The sequence below is a fragment of the Heterodontus francisci genome, chromosome 11 (genome assembly GCF_036365525.1).
Source record: "Heterodontus francisci isolate sHetFra1 chromosome 11, sHetFra1.hap1, whole genome shotgun sequence".
Classification (NCBI taxonomy): domain Eukaryota; kingdom Metazoa; phylum Chordata; class Chondrichthyes; order Heterodontiformes; family Heterodontidae; genus Heterodontus; species Heterodontus francisci.
Window position 1 is genome coordinate 82,689,145 of NC_090381.1, and position 21,059 is coordinate 82,710,203.

The window sequence follows — 21,059 nt, forward strand, 5'->3', positions numbered from 1 at the left end:
TAGTTGTCCTTCCCCATGATCCCTCTGACAGACGAAGCTTCTGTGGAGTCATGCCCTGTGACAGAGGCTCCTCTATCGTGGTTCCAATGAAGTATTGAACCCGCCCCTTAGAATCAAAATGGAGCCTGACCCTTAAATGAGCTGCCAACAAGTTCATTGATATGTTTAGTCACTTACACAGAGCGGGCAGGTTGTCTCTTCTGGTTCCCGTTCTTGCCATTCAAAATCTGAGCATGCTGGTTTCGCGTTGGGAAACTGGCACGCCTACCTATGGGGCTGGTTTAAGCAACTGGCACTGCCAAGGCCTCAAAGGATGATGGTAAGTTGCTGCCATATGCACCTTGGCCACGCACTCCTCACCCTGAAGTTGTCATGAAATGGAAACTGCCAATGGAGTGACCATGGAACTCCTACTTTCTTCCCCACCTTCTTTCCCTCACCCCTCCCCTTCCTTTATGCTTTTGTGCTTTCAGATAGTCAAGAACTGATGGCTCTTCAGCTTCCAAAGATTCATGAGGAAAAGGAATAGGAAGCCCACATGACTGAAGAGGAGGCACCATTGCTTGACCTTACTTTTGCAGCCACCAGCTCAGATACTGGCATGGCATAAACATTAGAGGCTATTGTAGAGTCCGGACCAGCACGAGGTGATTCACTGGACATGGCTGGGCTGCAACTAGGCTGGAGGAGAGGTCAACTCATGTACAACCTTCCTAGAGGTCTCCAGTTACTGGCTTGGAGATGGAGGAGTCTGGCTCCACCATTGCATAAGGCATTGCACAGAGATTGGAGTCTGTGCTTTCCACTGTGGAAGTGGTGGGCAACTCCATGGCAGCACTGCCAGGCCAACTCATGATGCAGCATCTGCTGGCTGCTGTCTCAGCTTCCACTGCAGCACAGTCAGAAGTCTCCCGATGTCTCAGTGCTGCAGTGGAAGCTCAGAAGGAGGTTTATGAGATCCATGGCTACTGGAATGTAGGCTCACAATGCTGACATGCAGGCGCAGACTGCTGCCACCATGAATTCTGATTTCAATGCTTAATGGGGCTTTGCAGGCACTCATAGCAGTCCAGCAATCTATGCTCCAGCAGGTAACTAGCATTATTGAGATCCCACTTCTTGGGATTGCCAGTAGCACTCTCTCAAGAGGACAGCATTGTCCTCCCACCACTGCCATGCCATTAGTGCCCTTGATGTTGCATCTCAGCCAGCCAACCCAGACTGCTGCCACCCATGCTCAGGTGGTGCAGTCCGAAATCAGGCCCTCGAGGCCCAGTGCTGCTCGGGGGGCGCCCTGCAAGGCCATCTGGAGATTCTGCCAGTGAAAGTCAGCAGCATTCCACCAGCCCTGCTACAGCCACTGGGGTAGCACTGCATAGGAACAGTAGGCCAGGGAAGGGCACCCACAAGACAGGTAATAAGGGGATATGCAAGGGTGATCAGTTTGGGTTTTTTGTTTTATTGATGTGTTGCTGGATAAAGTTATTGAGTGAAGATATTTGCCGTTGGTCTTTATTGAATGATGTTGGCCAAGGGGACTTTATGATGGGAAGTCTGATTATGGATGGATGATTGGGGAATTGTGAATCCATGTTACAGTGGGGAAGTTCCATTTAACTGAAGCAAAGCCTCATAATTTGGTCCCTCTTGCTTTGTCCAATTGGACGTGGTCCTTCTCTTCCTCCTCTCAAGGTGGCCCCTAGATTCCAGGAGGTAACAGCTAGGCCCACAAAATGGCAAAGTTGTGGACAATGCAGAAATGTAGCACAACACCACAGACATGGGAAACATACTGCAGAGATTCCCCCCGAGTGATCTGAGCAGTAAAACTGTTGTTTAAGGTGGCCGGTGGCTTGCTCCATGGTATTGCGGGTCACTCTATGGGCTAGATTTTCAATCGCCCATGGGGGTAAATTCGGGTGTGGGCGGGCTCAGAAAATCGCGTACTCGAAAGGCGTCACTGGTTCCGACACCTCAGGGACGCAATGTGACTTTCAAAGGGAGGATGGGGGGGGGGGGGGGGTGGGGGGAATGTTGTGATAGTGCATTTGTTAGTTTGTTAAATATAATCATTTAAATATATGTTTCTGCTAACATGTATGTCATCACAGGAAGTGAGGCAATATCACGTCATTCAGTTGTCTTGCACAATCAATTAGCACATGTCCGAAGCAAAAAGTCTCCATTAAAGCTCTGTGTTCAACCTTTATGCCTGTCCTTCAGCTTCATTGGTATTAATCTAGAAAGAGATAATACAACAGAGGGAGTCAGCAACCCTCACACCTCCAATTAATTGCTTGTTGAGCTCATTGCAGAGTTTATTAGGAGTCTGGAGAGCAACAGTTTGAATTTTCAATTGAGATGCATGGGAAAAATTGAGGGTCTGGGACACATTATGGCATATCTGTCGAGAACACAGTTGGGAGACGTAATTGCTCATAGCTGCAGTGTGCAAAAGTTGTATAAAACAGGAGATTTAGTCAATTGCCCATACAATGGCACAGAGCTGCCGTCGCTGGGCCGAGAGGCTTGCCTTTGTGAGGAGTGAGTATTTGGACTCTTGAGAGGGATGCGAGACTGCTGGCGTCACTTGGGCATCAGAGGTGGATTGAAGAGCCATTGAGAAACTAATGAGCAGCAGGTCAAGCTGTTGAGATGGGAGCAGGCCACTCTAATATTGGAGAACAGCAAGGAGAAGAATCAGCAAATGCATCCTGCTGGTCAGGAGGAGGCCAGAGGAACAGAGCGAGGGGCTGCAACGGGAAGAAGGTGCTACCCAAAACATTGAGTGTACTGCCCAAGAGTCAGCTACCTGCAAATGACAGAGCGCCAGTGCTGGAGGAGACGGCGCCTACCCAGGCAGTTGGTCTCTGACATTTGTGCTCTTGTCCATAATGGCCTGAGGCCTTGCAGTACCCATGGCAGTCTTCTACTGCAGCTGTCAAACTCACTGTGGCCCTCTGCTCACCCTACTACTCCACTTTCAAAAGAAATGGCAAGCCCAGTCATGGCTGCCATTTGCCTTTAAAATTACCCTCCATCACAAGTTCCCACTGCCACTAATTGGGCACCAAGCTCGCCTCCGGTCCAAATAGGGCCTTTCCCTTCAAATATTTGTCAATTCACTTACACTGACACAGTGCAGGGTCGGGACCCAGAACTTATCTGGTTATTAGGTTCCCGACCCGGACTGAATATTCAGCCCTATGTCTCTCAATGAAGTCCCTCTAACCTCATGAAGTGGGATGATGGAAGGGGATCATGAGTCACTTGGGGAGGGGGCATCCCTTGTCGCCGAGAACCCATCCTGCGGTGCGCCGGAGGCCTGAAGGCAGTAGGTAATGCAGAATGGCACAGGATAAAAGCATCATGGGTGCTGCCAGAAACAAAAGGCGGTGGAGTTGCATTGCTGGTTAAAGAGGAAATTAACGCAATAGTGAGGAAAGATATTAGCCCTGACGATGTGGAATCTGTATGGGTAGAGCTGAGAAACACTAAGGGGCAAAAAACGTTAGTGGGGGTTGTATATAGACCCCCAAACTGTAGTGGTGATGTTGGGAATGGCATTAAACAGGAAATTAGAGATGCATGCGATAAAGGAACATCTGTAATTATGGGTGATTTTAATCTACATATAGATTGGGCAAATCAAATTAGTCACAATACCGTAGAGGAGAAATTCTTGGAGTGTATACGGGATGGTTTTCTGGACCAATACGTTGAGGAACCAACTAGAGAACAGGCCATCCTAGACTGGGTATTGTGTAATGAGAGAGGACTAATTGACAATCTAGTGGTGTGAGACCCCCTTGGGGATGAGCGACCATAATATGATAGAATTCTTCATCAAGATGGAGAGTGACATAGTTGATTCTGAGACAAGGGTCCTGAATCTTAGTACAGGAAACTACGAAGGTATGAGGCGCGAGTTGGCTATGACGGATTGGGAAATGTTACTTAAAGGGATGACGGTGGATAGGCAATGGCAAACATTTAAAGAGCGCATGTATGAACTGCAACAATCGTTTATCCCTGACTGGCACTTAAGTAAAACGGGGAAGGTAGCCAAACCATGGCTTACAAGGGAAATTAGAGATAGCATTAGGTCCAAGGAAGAGGCATATAAATCTGCCAGAAAAAACAACAGCCCTGAGGATTGGGAGCAGTTTAGAATTCAGCAAAGGAAGACCAAGGGATTGATTAAGAAGGGGAAAATAGAGTATGAGAGCAAACTTGCGGGGAACATAAAAATTGACTGTAAAAGTTTCTATAGGTATGTGAAGAGAAAAAGATTGGTGAAGACAAATGTAGGTCCCTTACAGTCAGAAACAGGGGAATTTGTTATGGGGAACAAAGAAATGGCTGACCAACTAAATGCATACTTTGGTTCTGTCTTCACAAAGGAGGACACAAATATCATACCAGAAATGTTGGGGAACACAGGGCTTAGTGAGAGAGAGGAACTGAAGGAAGTCAGTATTAGTAGAGAAATGGTGTTGGGGAAAATGATGTGATTGAAGGCCGATAAATCCCCAGGGCCTGATGGCATGCATCCCAGAGTACTTAAGGAAGTGGCCCTAGAAATAGTGGATGCATTGGTGGTCATCTTCCAAGATTCTGTCGACTCTGTAACAGTTCCTACAGATTGGAGGGTAGCTAATGTAACTCCACTATTGAAAAAGGGAGGTAGAGAGAAAGCAGGGAATTAAAGACCAGTCAGTCTGACATCGGTAGTGGGGAAAAGTCTAGGATCCATTATCAAAGATTTTATAGTAGAGCACTTAGAGAACAGTGGTAGAATCGGACAAAGCCAGCATGGATTTACGAAAGGGAAATCATGCTTGACAAATCTACTAGAATTCTTCGAGATGTATCTAGTAGAGTTGATGAGGGGGAGCCAGTGGATGTGGTTTATTTGGACTTTCAGAAGGCTTTCAATAAAGTCCCACATAAGAGATTAGCATGTAAAATTAAAGCGCATGGGATTGGGGGTAGTGTATTGTGATGGATAGAAAATTGGTTGGCAGACAGGAAACAAAGAGTCGGGATAAATGGGTCTTTTCCCGAATGGCAGGCAGTCACTAGTGGGGTACCGCAGGGATCGGTGCTAGGACCCCAGCTATTCACAATATATATTAATGATTTAGATGAGGGAACTAAATGTAATATCTCCAAATTTGCCGATGACACAAAACTGGGTGGGAGGGTGAGTTGTGAGGAGGATGCAGAGAGGCTTCAGGGTGATTTGGACAAGTTGAGTGAGTGGGCAAAAGCATGGCAGATGCAGTATAATGTGGATAAATGTGAGGTTATCCACTTTGGTAGCAAAAATAGGAAGGCAGATTAGTATCTGAACGGCTATTAGCTGAGAGAGGGGAATATGCAGCAATACCTGGGTGTTCTCATACACCAGTCATTGAAGGTTAGCATGTAGGTGCAACAGCTGGTAAAAAAGGCAAATGGTATGTTGGTCTTCATAGCAAGAGGATTCGAGTACGGAAGTAGGGATGTCTTGCTGCAATTATACAGGGCCTTGGTGAGGCCACACCTGGAATACTGTGTGCAGTTTTGGTCTCCTTATCTGAGGAAGGATGTTCTTGCTATAGAGAGAGTGCAGCAAAGGTTTACCAGACTGATTCCTGGGATGGCGGGACTGGCGTGTGAGGAGAGATTGAGTCGGTTAGGATTATATTCGCTGGAGTTCAGAAGAGTGAGGGGGGATCTCATAGAAGCCTATAAAGTTCTAACAGGACTTGACAGGGTAGATGCAGGAAGGATGTTCCTGATGGTGGGGGAGTCCAGAACCAGGGGTCATAGTCTAAGGATACAGGGTAAACCTTTCAGGACTGAGATGAGGAGAAATTTCTTCACCCGAGAGTGGTGAGCCTGTAGAATTCACTACCACAGAAAGCAGTTGAGGCCAAAACATTGTATGTTTTCAAGAAGGAGTAAGATATAGCTCTTGGGTCTAAAGGGATCAAAGGGTATGGAGAGAAAGCGGGAACAGGTTACTGAGTTGGATGATCAGCCATGATCATAATGAATGGCAGAGCAGGCTCGAAGGGCCCAATAGCCTACTCCTGCTCCTATTTTCTATGTTTCTATAGCGGGCATTCACCAAGGTAACCTCTTAGTGTGGCTGCACACCAACTGCATGTTCAAAGAGTGGTCGATCATGTAAGTTCCTGTATCACTCCCAGACGATGTGAGGGACCCACAGAGTCATGTGCATGCAGTCGATGGTGCCCTGCACCATCAGGAAGTCTGCTATCCTGGTAAATCCACAAGCCCTTTCATCCTGGTTTTTCCTCCTCAGGAAGAGGAGGATGAAGTTCCCGCTCCTCGTGCAAGTGCCTCTGTGATCTCCCTGATGCATCTATGCAAGGTGAGCTGTTACTGATTTCAGCTGCTGCCCCCTGTAAGGATCCACTGGCATAGAATGTAAGGGCAACAGTGACCTTCATCGCCACTGGGAATGCCATCCTCATCCTGCTTTGAAGCACCAGGTCAGTGTGAAGGAGCTGGCACAACTCCATGATGACTTCCTTTGTGAATCATAGCCTCCTCAGGCACTGCTCTTGACTCATGGCTAAGTAGGAGTGGTGTTCCCAGAACACACATTATGGATAGGGCATTCTATGGAGAACCCTCCTTTTCCTCCCCTTCAGAGCTTCCTAATCTAAGGAACATCCTTCCTTTGTACAGCAAGAGCCTCCTAATAAATCCAGAAACTCACTATCTAATTGGCTTTGAGAAGGTGGTGGTCAGCTGCCTTCTTGAACCGCTGCAGTTCTTAAAGTATCCATTCAAGGTCTTCGGGCACGCACAGGTGTTACACCTATGCATGCCATTCCATTTTAGTAACACTAAACACTATGCAGGAAGCCGTCATTGGCACATCTCGTACCCAGAAACCTATGGTAGGCCTCCCGTAACTGAATATCGTATCCCAAGTAATTTCACATTAAGATTGATTATTATTTCTAACACAGAGAGTAAGAACCATTTTAGATCTCAGAAAAATGTCAAAGTAGTTCACAATGAGTTCAAAATGCAGCTACTGTTACGATCTAGGTTATACACACATTTTGCAAGATCCCACAAATAGTAATGAGATGAATGGTTAGTCATCCTGTTTCTAGTGGTGTTCTTTGAGGAAGGAATATTAGCCAGGAGAATACCTCCCTCAAAATAATGTCACAGGATCTTTCTCAGTCATCACAGCAGGCAGACAGGGACTTAGTTTAATGTCTTTTCCAAAGACATTTCATTTTCAACTAAGCTGCACTTCCTCAGTATTGCACTAGAGTGCCAGCCTAGATTCTACATAGTCTACAAACTGAAATCAAATGATGTGATTTGGATCTGAGCAGCAGCTCAGCGTGGAAACACCTGAATGTAATCTAAATTAATCTGTATTTATGAAAAGTGTTCGGTATTACAGCAGATAACTCTACTGTAAACAGCAGGAAAAGCCCAACTGGTGATGTGCACCATTTGGCATTTAGATAAATGGCAAGATAAGTGAAAAATTGATTATTTGGTAGATTAAGGTTAGATGTCAGATGATTTCCAATAACTTCTACATCTTTTTTCTTAAATCTGACTTTTCTCATCACTTTTAGTTGACAGAAAGTCACACCCATGTATTTCCCTCTTCCTACAGAGTACAATTCAGAGTGCATATCCTTTCTCTGTTTTGAATTTGTCTGACTTTGAACTTGGCTGTTTGTTTTGAACACTGCCTGCCTACAATTCCCAACTTTTGTATGGTCTCTGTTAAGACAGGTATTATCTAATCTTCTCTGCTTCCTTTTTCTTTGTTCTCAGACTGATTTTGGTATGTTTCAGTGGAGGCGCCATAGTTTCTGAATTCCACTTTCTAAATGAGATTTTTCTTACAGAGTTCATGGGACCTGAACATGGCACTATGTGTAGGCAGACATCAGTGCCTTCGTTATTAGCATTAACAATAGGATACTTTCATTATTTGATTATCCAGCCATTATGTTTAAATCATAAAAGATATGAACTGTTGAGCCAAAAAATCACGATCACTCACCCACAAATATTTTCATTTATACCCGTCATGCTTTACTATGACTCATAGTTTAGTTATTTCACACGGTGCTGCAACCAAGCTATTTTTGTCTTTTGATTATAGGTTTCTGATATTTGTCTCGGGTGTGAACAACAGGAAGAAGCTTTAACAAATAAAAGCTACAAATTTGGCCTTATCCATTACAGTATTACACCATGAGACTAACAAATGCCAATGCAATCAGTAAGAAAAGATATAAAATTTAGCCGAGTTTGCCACCGAGGAGCCCATGCAAAACTGAAGTTAAAGGGGATCAAGTGGCAAACACTCCAGTGACTGGAGTCATACCTCACAAAGAAAGATGGTCATGGTTATTGGAAGCCAATCAGCACAGTCCCAGGACAATGCTGCAGGAATTCTTCAGGGCTGCTTCATCAATGACCTTCATTCCTTCATCATCACTGGGTCACAACCCAGGAAGTCTCTGCCCAACACCACTGTGGCAGCACTTTCAGCACAAGGACTGCAGTAGTTCAGGGAGAAGGTTTGCCACTTTCCGCAGGCAAGTATGGATGGGCATTAAACAGCCTTGCCAGTGTCACCTACTTCCTGAAAATAAATAAAATATTACAAAAAGAACAATTAGAAACTTGATGGTCACCTAGAAAAGAGAGGTTGTGTGGTACAGTTGGCCAAGATATGAACCACAATTACTGCATTTGCTTATGGGCCTCCAGGTTTGAGTCTATTCCATGTAAAATGTGGAGCCCCAAGAGGCTGTCTCACGGGATTTCAATCTTAGCTAAATCTGCAGTAGAATTCTCCAGTACCTTGCCAAGTAGCCATTCTTCATGGGTGAGCTTAGACATTGAGGGAGAGATTTTACGGTCCCCGGCAGGCTAGAAGGTGCGGGTGGTTGGGGGGGCGGGGATTGCTGGTGGACAGTGGGCAGGGGGAGCAAGAGGGGGGGGGTAGGTAAATTGCCAGGGAGCCACGGCAGGAGGATTCCTAATGCAGTCCCTCCACCTGGCCACTTTACCAGCGGCAGGAATGGCAGTGGCTCAGCTGCCTGCCGACCGGAGGCAGGCAGGTAATTTGAATAATTAATGGTCCAATTGATGGCCAGTTTCCCAGGCCACCAGCATTTTGCTGGCGGCGGAGCTGCCTCCTGCTACATGGGGAGGCCACCAGCTGCATGAAGGTGACCTCCTGGGTTTCCTGGTGTGGTGGGGTGGAAGGAGAGCATTGTATCTGGAGCTCCATGGCCCAAGGAGGGGGCCCCAGGCAGCAATGGCCACCACGTGGCCCGCGCCGCTGATGGAGAGGTTATCCCTATGATTGCCGGGGCCTGCCTGCCTGCAGCAGAAAAATGCCCCCTCCCCTGCAAGGGCATCTCAAAATGGAGGCACCCTCTTGTTCTCCTTGCAGCCTCAGCAGCGACCATCTCTATCGGTGATGCTGCCGAGACTGCAGAGCTGCCAGAGCTCTGATTGGACCAGCAGCATGGAGAGCCAACGTGCCATCTTTACTTGGATAGTGGTGCCGGCAGCTGCCAATTAAGTCACCGCTGCTAGGAAGATAGTTGCTGCGTTCCCGTTGCCCACCCATGTGGGCTTGAGACACACATGTGGCCTCGACATCAGGACTTACCCCCGTCCTGAGTGTCAGCTGGATATTCAAAATGGGCCGGAATTTTACGCCACCCCAGCGAGTCGGATGGTGGTGGTGAGGGGTGGCATAAAATTGAGTGGGAGGCTCCAGGAGACTTTCCTGACCTGCTCCCGCTTCCGACCCACTTTACATAGGGAGGGGGGGAGTTGGTGGTGGGTGAAAAACGGGCCGCCCGCTCCAGGTCAATCAAGGCCCTTAAGTGGAATTTTACCTGTGGCAAGAGGGCATCTGGAGCTGGGAAAGGCTGCCTGGTGAAACTTGGGGGCCTTTCAGCGCACTGGAGGGGGGCCTTGACAATAGGGCACAGGGTGCCCGATTGAGGCCTGACCCCGCTACCCCAACCACCACCAGGACCCAAGACACCCCCTTCCACCCAAACGACCATCCTTGTCTAGCTGGGGCCTGACCGATTACCCCCGGCGAGGAAAACCAAACTTACCTGCAATCCTGGCTCCATGTCCTTGGCTGGGCTGCAGTCCCAGCAGTGGCCACCACTCCCGGACTAAGAGCTGCCGGCCCGATGATTGGTGGGCAGCTCAATGAGGCGGGACTTTCTCCCTCAAGCGGGTGGAAGTCTTGCCTCGGAAGAGTTAAAGCCCGGGGGTGGGTGGTGGGCAGGGAGGGCAAGAGGGGAAGGTAGGTAAATTGCCAGGGAGCCACATCAAGAGGGTTCCAATGCAGTCCCTCCACCTGGCCATTTTACCAGCGGCGGGAATGGCAATGGCTGCGCGACAGATCCCTGGGTTAGGTGGAAGCGGGCTCGCCACCGACTTTTATGTCGATGGCCAGCTCCCGTCCGCCCAACGTAAAATCCAGCCCATGCAGAGCCAAGGATGCTCCTGTTGTCATTTAACACCATGTCGGTGCACTTTTCATCAGAGTTTACTGGAGAGTAATATTTTTCCCTGTCTAGCCCACAGGTACTGAAACCAACTGCAACTTTCCTGCCAACCCAGCTACTTCAGCTAACTAAGTACAGATCACCAATCAAATCTGATCCTTCTTAGTCTGCATGGTACAGTACCACACCAGATGATGTATTTGCCCTTTCAGCTCAGGAAATGTTTGTGCATTGTCATTAAAGCACAGGATGCAGTGTACATAGTGAAGTGCCTGGATCACAGGCTATGCTTCTGCCTGCAGATGATGTTGCAACTATGATTTCTACTTTTTCTTTTTAAATTGCATTGTACAGTGCACAAAATTACAGTGATAATGTGCCACCTGCAGAGGGAACTCTTCTAGAGTTCACATTTTATATAATTTATTGTGGTGCAGGGAGGGCAGTTTAGTTCTCAGTTCTAGTGTGATGACCATAAGAGAGAGAGAGCTAGTAGTTCTCTGAAAGCTGCTGAATAGATTTCTATCAAATAGGGAAAAAAATCAGAAAAGTATTATAATACAAAGTTATAGTACTAATACAAATGCAAAATACTGCAGTTGCTGGAAATGGGAAATAAAAACTGAAAATGCTAGAAATACTCAGCAGGTCAGGCAGCACCTTTGGAGACAGAAATAAAGTTAACTTTTCAGATTGATTAACTTTCATCAAAACTGGACAAAGTTCAAAATGTAACAGATTCTAAACAAGAATAGAAGCAGGGAAAGTGGGGAGGGGAGAAAAGAACAAAAGGGAAGGTCTGTGGTAGGGTGGAAGACAGACAGATTAAATGACAGAAGAGATGATAGTGCAAGGAAAAAGGAGATGAGATGATCGCTTTGCAGAATACCTCCATTCAGTCTGCAAGTGTGACCCTGAGCTTCTGATCACCTGTAATTTTAATTCTCCATCCCACTCTCATTCTGACCTCTCTTTCCTCGGCCTCCTCACTGTTCAAATGAAGCTCAATGTAAGCTCGAGAAACTGCACCTCATCTTTCGATTAGGCACTTTACAGCCTTCCGGACTTAACACTGACTTCAACAACTTTGGATCATAACTACTGCCCCCATTTCTTCAGACGAAGGTTGCTGATGATGATTCTGCTATTCCCATTTACACCTTCTCTAAACCCATCTTTTGTTTCTTCACTTGTCCCATTATTATAGTCATGCAAATAGGGATGGGCAATAAATGTTGGCCTTAACAGTGATGCTCATATCCCATGAACGAATAAAAAAAACTCCTTTTGCCTTGCACCATCATCCCTTTTGCCATCACCTGAAACAGATGCTGTCTTACCTGTCGAGTATTTCCAGCATTTTCTGTTTTTATTTACAATTAAAATACCATTTTGTGCACCCTTCCACAAACAGAAAGCCAATAATCATCAACAAATAATTTGCTGCAACCAAAAAAATGTTAAATATCTTGTATCAGCTTCTGGGCCCTTTCAATCTTTCCCATCTGAAAGAAGTGCCTGACTTCATTCCCACCCATGGTATCTGGGGAAGAAACTGGAAGTACTACAAGGTGGGTGCAAAGAATGCAAAATCATGTTGATAACCAATTAGTAACACGTTGACTGCATTAACATTTGTTAAGCTTGCAAAGCTGGCCTCGGCGTCTCGTAGAGAATCGAGCAGATTGCAAAGTGCTCCACCTCATTTCCATCTATTTAATTGTTTTGTTATGTCCCTTCTGTGCCCAAAATTTGGGCACAACAGACATGAAAAGTGGTCCTACTATATTCTGGCTGTTGTAATAGATGTGTGTGTAGGAATATTTAAAATAGTTGTGGATCAAACAAGGTCAACAATTTTCAATATATAAAAGTGATAGAAAATTCAAAACAGAATACTGAAGTAACACAGCAGATGAAATCTGGTGTCAATCTATCTGCTACTAGCTTGAGTATTAATAACAATAAAGCTTTCAAAGCAACTAGAAACTCATGTGTAAGTTACTCTACCATGTGTAAGTTACTCTACTGTGTGTAACTTACTCTATCGTAATCTATTTTCTTATGTACCTTTCTTAGAAAATATACCATTCTAGGCTTATGCTTTACATTGCATAATCATCAGGAATTTCTTACTTAAATGGGATACATGTTCTTTCATCACAACAGTACACATTTTAGAACCGGATTTTATATTTAGAAATTTTATTTAGAACAGTCTCAGTAGCAGGATCATCTTCAAAATAAAAATCCCGCTCATATAAATGTTTAAAATTAAGTTTATTGCAAAAATTGTAGCCGACTGAATCTGCCTATGCCACACTCGTTATTCTAAATGAACAGCTGAATATGGAACTAAGATCCTATTATATGTACAATGTTTTATCAATAGGAGTATCTTCTTGCAATTAATGCAGTCCTATGCTCTTAAGTCATTAAGACTGTGAACGAATATTATACATACCAGAAATAGAGGGTAACCAAGGGGCTAATAAGATTGAGGAACATAAGGTAATTAATAGCAGCAGAGAAAAAGTATTGGAGAAGCTTAAGGGACTAAAAGCCGACAAATCTCCAGGACCTGATGGCCTACATCCTAGGGTTCTAAAAGAAGTCGCTGCCAATATAGTGGATGCACTGGTTATGATTTTCCAAAATTCCCTAGATTCTGAAATGGTCCCAGCAGATTGGAAGTTAGCAAGTATAACACCACTATTCAAGAAAGGAGGGAGAGAGAAAACAGGGAACTACAGGCCACTTAGCCTGACATCAATCATCAGGAAAATGCTGGAATCTATTATTAAGGAAGTCTTAACAATGCACTTAGAAAATCATAGTATGATCAGACAAAATTAACATGATTTTACAAAAGGGAAATCGTGTTTGACAAATTTATTAGAGGATATAACTAGTAAGGTCGATAAAAGGGAACCAGTAGATGTAGTATACTTAGATTTCCAAAAGACATTTGCGAAGATGCCACACAGAAGGCTAATACATAAGATAAGTTCTTATGGAATCGGGAGTAATATATTAGCATGGTTAACGCACAGGAAGCAGAGAGTAGGGATAAACTGGGCATTTTAACGTTGGTAGGCTGTAACTAGTGGAGTGCTGCAAGAATCAGTGCTAGGGCCCCAACTATTTGCAATCTATATTAATGACTTAGATGGAAGACACCAAGAGTAATGTATCTAGGTTTGCTGATGATACAAAGCTTGGTGGGAATGTAAGCTGTGAAGGGGACTCAAGGTGGCTGCAAAGAGATATAGACTGCTTAAGTGAATGGGCAACAGGGTGGCAGATGGAGTATAATGTGGGAAAGTGTGAAGTTATTCACTTTGGTAGGAAGAACAGAAAAGCAGAATATTTTTAAAAAGGCTTGAAACTTCTAAATGTTGATGTTCAGAGAGACTTGTGTGTACTTGTGCAAGGAACACAGAAGGGCTGCATTTATCTGGCCCTTGGAGTAGGGGAGAAGCAGACAAAATGGCGTGGGGCAAGACACGCCCCTGCTCTCACCACCTACCACCCCACCCAACCCCCTCGCTTGGGCCTGCCTGACTGACCCCGGAAACCCCGACCCCACTTACTTGGTCCCCCTCTATCCTTGCTGCTCCAGGCCTCCTGCAGTACCAGCAATAGCCACTGCTCCCTGTGGCACTGCTGAGACTACTGAGCTACCGGCCTTCTTATTGGCTGGCAGCTCTTGGGATGGGATCTCGTCCCTTAAACAGGACAGCATACCCGATGGCGGGCAGTTAATTACCTGCCCACTGTTGAATTTGGCCGGGAGTCCAATAAAGGGCTGAGGTGGGACCACGGCCCCCCTTTCCCCCCACCTTCCGGCCCATTGCCGGAACCCCAGTCGCCAAAATAAAATCTAGCCCAGAAAGTTAGCATACAGATACAGCAAACAATTAGGCAGGCAAATGGCATGTTGGCCTTTATTGCAAGGGGATTGGAGTACAAGAACAAGGAAGTCTTGCTATGATTGTATAGGGCTTTGGTGAGACCACGCCTGGAGTACTGTGTGCAATTTTGGTCTCCATATATAAGGAAGGGTATAGTTGCATTGGAGGCAGTACAGCGAAGGTTCACTAGATTGGTTCCTGGGATGAGAGGGTTGTTCTATGATGAGAGGCTGAATAAATTGGGCCTATATTCTCTGGAGTTTAGAAGAATGAAAGCTGATCTCATTGAAACATACAAGATTCGGAAGGGGCTTGACAAGGTAGGCACTGAGAGGTTGTTTTCTCTGGCTTGGGAATCTAGAACACGGGGAGACAATCTCAGGATTAGGGGTCAATCATTTAGGACTGAGATGAGGAGAAACATTTTCACTCAAAGGATTGTGAAGCTTTGGAATTCTCTACCCTAGAGGGTTGACTATATTTAAGGCTTGAAATAGACAGATTTTTGGTGTCTCAGGGATTCAAGATTTACAGGGAATGGATAATAGAGTGGAGTTTAAGCAGAAGATCAGCCATGATCGTATTGAATGGTGGAGCAGGCTCGAGGGGTGATATGGTCTACACCTGCTCCTATTTCTTATGTTCTTAAGATTATTGGTCCTTACCAGAGGACATTATTCCAGCACCTGAGGGGTATTCTGATGGAGCAAATATCCCACTTATTCCACTAGCCCCCACTATCTCATTTTGCTATCAATAATCATCAGCTGCTGTTGGAGTTCCATGGAACAGTACTAGAGTAGCAACGGGCCATAAGTTCAAATCCCATCATAATAAGTTATGAAATTGCACTGAATGTATTCGGAAAATTTGTGGACTAGCACCAAACTGTCATTACCCAACAATTGTCCAAGGAAGGGAATCTTCCATCCCTATCTGATCTGGCCTATACACTCCACATGTGTGGCTAACTCTTAATGCCCTACAAAGTGACCTAGCAAGTCACTCAGTCGTAAAACAACTTCCCTAAAATCAGGACAACAATATTGTGAGAGCTATATCACCATAAGGACTCTGGTGGTTCAAGAAAAGTAACAAGGAATGACCAATGAAGGCATAATGGCCAGCATTGCCCAACTTCAGAGAATAACAATTTTTAAAAAGTGTTTCATTGATATTTCCTATTATCCACTGACAGTGTTCACTAGGAACTATAGCCCAATTCTGCCAGATCTTACGTAATTGAAAAGTCACATGTCCTGTACACTGCAACAGCTGTAGTAATGTGGAGATTAGAAATGTTATGGTAACAAATCTGTTCCCTATCCTCAGATAGAAGGTCACTGTCCATCTGAGTTAAGGTCTGACTGTAATATCCTTCATCATAGTACCGTAGAGCCTAAGTAACAGAACATTGGTAAGTCTGTACAAACTAAATGGACCCTTCTGTAGGTACAATTGCTCCTTGGTGAGAGATTATCCAAAATAAATGCTAGAATAGGGATTAAGTAACTCCAGAGTCAACTTGTTTCTGTAAACAAGTCTACAGTGAAATAAGAAAACAGTGCATTGCATGTGTGTGGTCCATATTCATACTTCATTGCCATCTTCAAGTATAAAATGTGAAAAATAAAGCTTCCATTATTAAAAATATTGACTAATAAAAGACTGTTACATGTTAGTTTGAAAATAGATTTTTTTCCCCAGAAGGAAAGGAATCTGTTGGATGATTAAACCTTTAAGTGAGCAGTGTGGGAGATTTCCCCCTTCATAATTGGCCTCACAGCATTGAATCAGGAAAGAACAAGAAGACATATCTTGTTCATTTAGTTGCTCCTAACCACATCCCTCATTTGAGCACAATAGAATGGCAAGCATGCATATACTGAGGGCTGGCACTGGCCATCTGTCAGTCTCGACAATGGGCCTGTGTAACTAACAAGATAGAGTTACACTATGTCTGAATCAGTGGGAAAACAACTCTACATACCAGTACAGCAGAAGAGCAGCAAATGGCTGAGAGATAAGACATAAATCTGGATAGGAAATATGGCCAAAAAAACTCTAGCACTACCATTTTATAAAGAAAACAAACACCATCTCAAAAGACACAATTGTGTATTCATCGAAGTTACTTTAAACCCATTTCCCTGAATCCTTTTATGGTCTTATTTCAAATTCTTATCCAATTCATTTTTCAAGGACATTATTTTAACTCATTCAAAACCATCCACTTGCACAGAGTTAAAATTGGGTCCATAGAGTATATCTCAACAGTCACATTTGGTAAAGGGTTCCATTTTCTAATAACTCTTTGTGTGAGAACATTGTCTGGATTACCCTGTTGGACTGGTTTGCCACTGGATGAGGATTGGGGCAGGGCCTCCGCTTGCTTCTCTGACCAATTTTCCTTTGTCTGATCTGATAAATTATGCAGGGTGGACCCTGGGTGGGATGTCCACCACCAAGAGAGCATCTGCTACTGCAAGGTTGAAAAATTCTTATCTCGCACCAGAAGAGACAGAGCCCAAATTAAAATGGCCCCAATCTGCAGGAAGAATTTATACTAAACTTTGGAGCATGCCAAGATCTAAAAAAGGTCAGTGATTGGACTCTCTCCCTCTAAAAGAGCCTTCTGCAGGTCTGCAGCTGTTGTCTAATGGCCTACTGCAAACTCTCTGCTGTTGTGGCAGAAAATCCAATTCCGTATCTTCTAACTTCTTCCTCATAGTTATAATCCTGAGTCCTTCTGTTCTATTGCACTCTTTGAATTCTGGCCTCTTGCACATTCCCAATTTTCATTGTGCCCCCATTGGCGGTTGTGCTTCCTAGGGCCTAAGCTCTGGAATTCTCTCTCCAAGCATCTCCGGCTCTCAAGCTCCTTTCCTCGTTTAAGACACACCTTAAAACCTATCTCTTTGACCAAGCTTTTGATCATCTGTCCTATTATCTACTTGTGCAACTTGGTGTCAAATTTTATTCAATAACTCTCGTGTTTGTCCCTTGGGGTGTTTTATTATGTTAAAGACGCTATATAAATGCAACTTGCTGTTATCATAGGTGCCTCCTGTGTACCAATTCACTAGCCAGTAGAAACAATCTTTTACCATTTACCTTTTTAAACATTGAGTTGCATTGAATCTATTGCACAGAAACTGCCCATTTTCCCAGCTTGTCCATGCCATGTTTGTGTTCCACATGGGCCTCCTCCCACTCTCCTTCATCTCATTCGATCAGCATATCCTTCTATTCCTTCCTCATGGGTTTATCTAGCTTCCCCTTAAATACATCAATGCCATGCGCCTCAACTACTTGTGGTAGCGAATTTCACATTCAAACCTCTGTCTGGGTAAAGATGTTTCTTCTAAATTTTCTATTGGATTTATTAGTGACTATTTTATATTTAAGACTTCTAGTTTTGGGCACCTCCACAAGTGGAAACATTTTCTCTATGACTATTTTATCAAATCCTTTCATCTTAGATACGTCGATCAGCTCACCCCTCAGCCTTCTCTTTTCTGGAGTAAAGATCCCCAGGCTATTCCGCCTTCCTTGATAATTGTATCCTCTCAGCTCTGGTAGCATCCCTGTGAATCATTTTTGTACCTTTGCTAGTGCCCCCAAGCCTTTTTTGTATAATATGGAGACCAGAACTGTGCACGGTACACCAAGTGTGGTTTAACCATGGTTCTATCCAAGTTTAGGATAATTTCTCTGCTTTTCAATGCTATTCCTCTAGTGTCTAGTTTGCATTTTTTATGGCCTTATTAACATTCGTTGCTACTTTTACTAATATGTGAAGGGGATCATTTTAAAAATCTGTACTAAATCTCCCCTTAACCTTCTTTATTCCGTGTTTGAAAAATGTGAAGATTTTTGAAATCAGAAAGAAAATCACCTCCAAGATAACTATTGTGATGATAGTGATACTAACACAGAGATATACCCGAGAATTATGCTGCACCGATCATCTTGATAATCAGATTTTCCTAAAAACAGAAATGCATTTTATCCTGCCTGGCTTTTGATATTTGCTCCAGCTTATCATACAGACCTCCCCTTCTCTGCCAACTGGTGCCTCTGTCCTACTGGCATCCAACAATAAGCTTGACTGCCGCTAGCCCTGGGAGACATGACACAGAGAGTGTCCTCATCTTGCATTAATTGCTCAAATTGAAACTATGCCACATCTCTTGAAGCTAGATGTTGCTCAGTATCCCTTTGATATGATAATGACATGCTTCTTAGCAGATGAATATGCAAATTAAAAGCAGTAATTTGGTGGCATGCACCTGCCGACACGTAACGCTATGCTCATGTACTCTGCGGCAACCCTAACTGCACAAAAGCATCTCGGTGGTGAAATTAAATTCTAATGTTGCATATTTTAAGCAGATGCTTCGTCTCTTGTTACTGAAATGCCTATTTGGCAAAAATTGCTGCGTGAGACCACTCATTTCACACGGTATGCTAATAATTTGGCTAACATTTCATTTATGCACGCTGGGTCAAAAAAAAAGCTATGCTTTTTAACGATATGTGCCAATGTTTCCACTTTGGCTTAAACAATATGAGGAAGGCATACAATGTGGAAAAGCAATCTACAAAGAAACACACCAAAAAGTGACATCAGGTCAAACACACAAAATGCCACAGGTATGAATGAAAATAAATATCTAATCTCATAGGTAATACATGTTTCCATATACTACCAATCTTGTCATACGTTTTGTTCATAATGTTCATGTTCTTTTTTTTTTAAAAAACGCCATAGTGACATACATCTAACAGATTTGGTGAATGTGATATAAATGCACCTGTGTTGCTTAAGTATTTTCTTGAAATAGCATAAGCAACTCATTATGCCTTTATGAAAATTTCAGTTACTGTTCAGTAATTCCTGTTTAATTGTTTTTGTTAGTGCTCTTTTTAAATAGGAATGTCACTCTTTGGAGGAGATGGGGCTACTTTCACTGTAAAGTATGCTCTCCACAAAAAGTTGAAGAAACTAAAACTTTCAAATACTTATTGCCACAGAGAAAGTACTTCTACTAATGCACACCAGAGAAATAAAAAGCATTCTCACAGAAAGCCTGTGATGCAGCTCTCCCAGCTGAAACAGACCAACTCGAATAATCTATCCAATGGCTGCATGTCTGTCTTTTGGCTGGTTACCATTATATTCAGCAGAGATCAGCATCTTTGCTGGTCCAGCATGCTGATCTGCCCTCAAAATTTAGGATTGAACAGTGTAAGATCCCAGAGGCAAGTAAATTTTTCAGTGGTGTTATTGCGCACATAATATTCTCCTTTTAATCTTACGCAAAGTCCTGTACTGCCATTTTGTCACTGTCATTTAAAACAGCTGACTAATCATCAGGCACTGCTGCCAGCTCTTCCTTTTAACCAGAACATAGAGCGCCAGTGCAGGAGACAGCATTAAATGTACTTCATATACGAATAAATGGGTTTTATCATACATGCATAGCACTCCGCCATGCCCTCCTTTTCTTAATCATAGGAGTGCATGTGAGCAGTTTAACTCAGCATTGTCCATTCATAGCACTACACAAAGAACAGCAATGCCAGTATGGCAAAGGTACTATCTGAAACATAAAGAATACACACAAACATCCCCTTATACAGACAGCTTGATTCAACTTTAGCAGTTAGTATAAACCAATAAAATATATTCAATAAAATCAGATATAAGACAATGGTTGAATGAAGGGGCTTTCATGATTTGCACCACCTATTCAAAGAACAAAGAACAGTACAGCACAGGAACGGGCCATTCGGCCCTCCAAGCCTGCGCTGATCTTGATGCCTGCCGAAACTAACACCTTCTGCACTTCCGGGGCCCATATCCCTCTATTCCCTTCCTATTCATATATTTGTCAAGATGTCTCTTAAACGTCGCTATCGTATCTGCTTCCACCACCTCCCCTGGCAGCAAGTTCCAGGCACTCACCACCCTCTGTGTAAAAAACTTACCTCGCACATCCCCTCTAAACTTTGCCCCTCGCACCTTAAACCTATGTCCCCTAGTAACTGACTCTTCCACCCTGGGAAAAAGCTTCTGACTATCCACTCTGTCCATGCCGCTCATAACTTTGTAAACCTCTATCATGTCGCCCCTCCACCTCCGTCGTTCCAGTGAAAACAATCCGAGTTTTTCCAACCTCTCCTCATAGCTAATGCCCTCCAGACCAGGCAACATCCTGGTAAACCTCCTCTGTACCCTCTCCAAAGCCTCCACGTCCTTCTGGTAGTGTGGTGACCAGAATTGCACGCAATATTCTAAGTGTGGCCTAACTAAGGTTCTGTACAGCTGCAACATGACTTGCCAATTTTTATACTCTATGCCCCGACCAATGAAGGCAAGCATGCCGAATGCCTTCTTGACTACCTTATCCACCTGTGTTGCCACTTTCAGTGACCTGTGGACCTGTACGCCCAGATCTCTCTGCCTGTCAATACTCCTAAGGGTTCTTCCATTTACTGTATACCTGCCACCTGCATTATACCTTCCAAAATGCATTACCTCACATTTGTCCAGATTAAACTCCATCTGCCATTTCTCCGCCCAAGT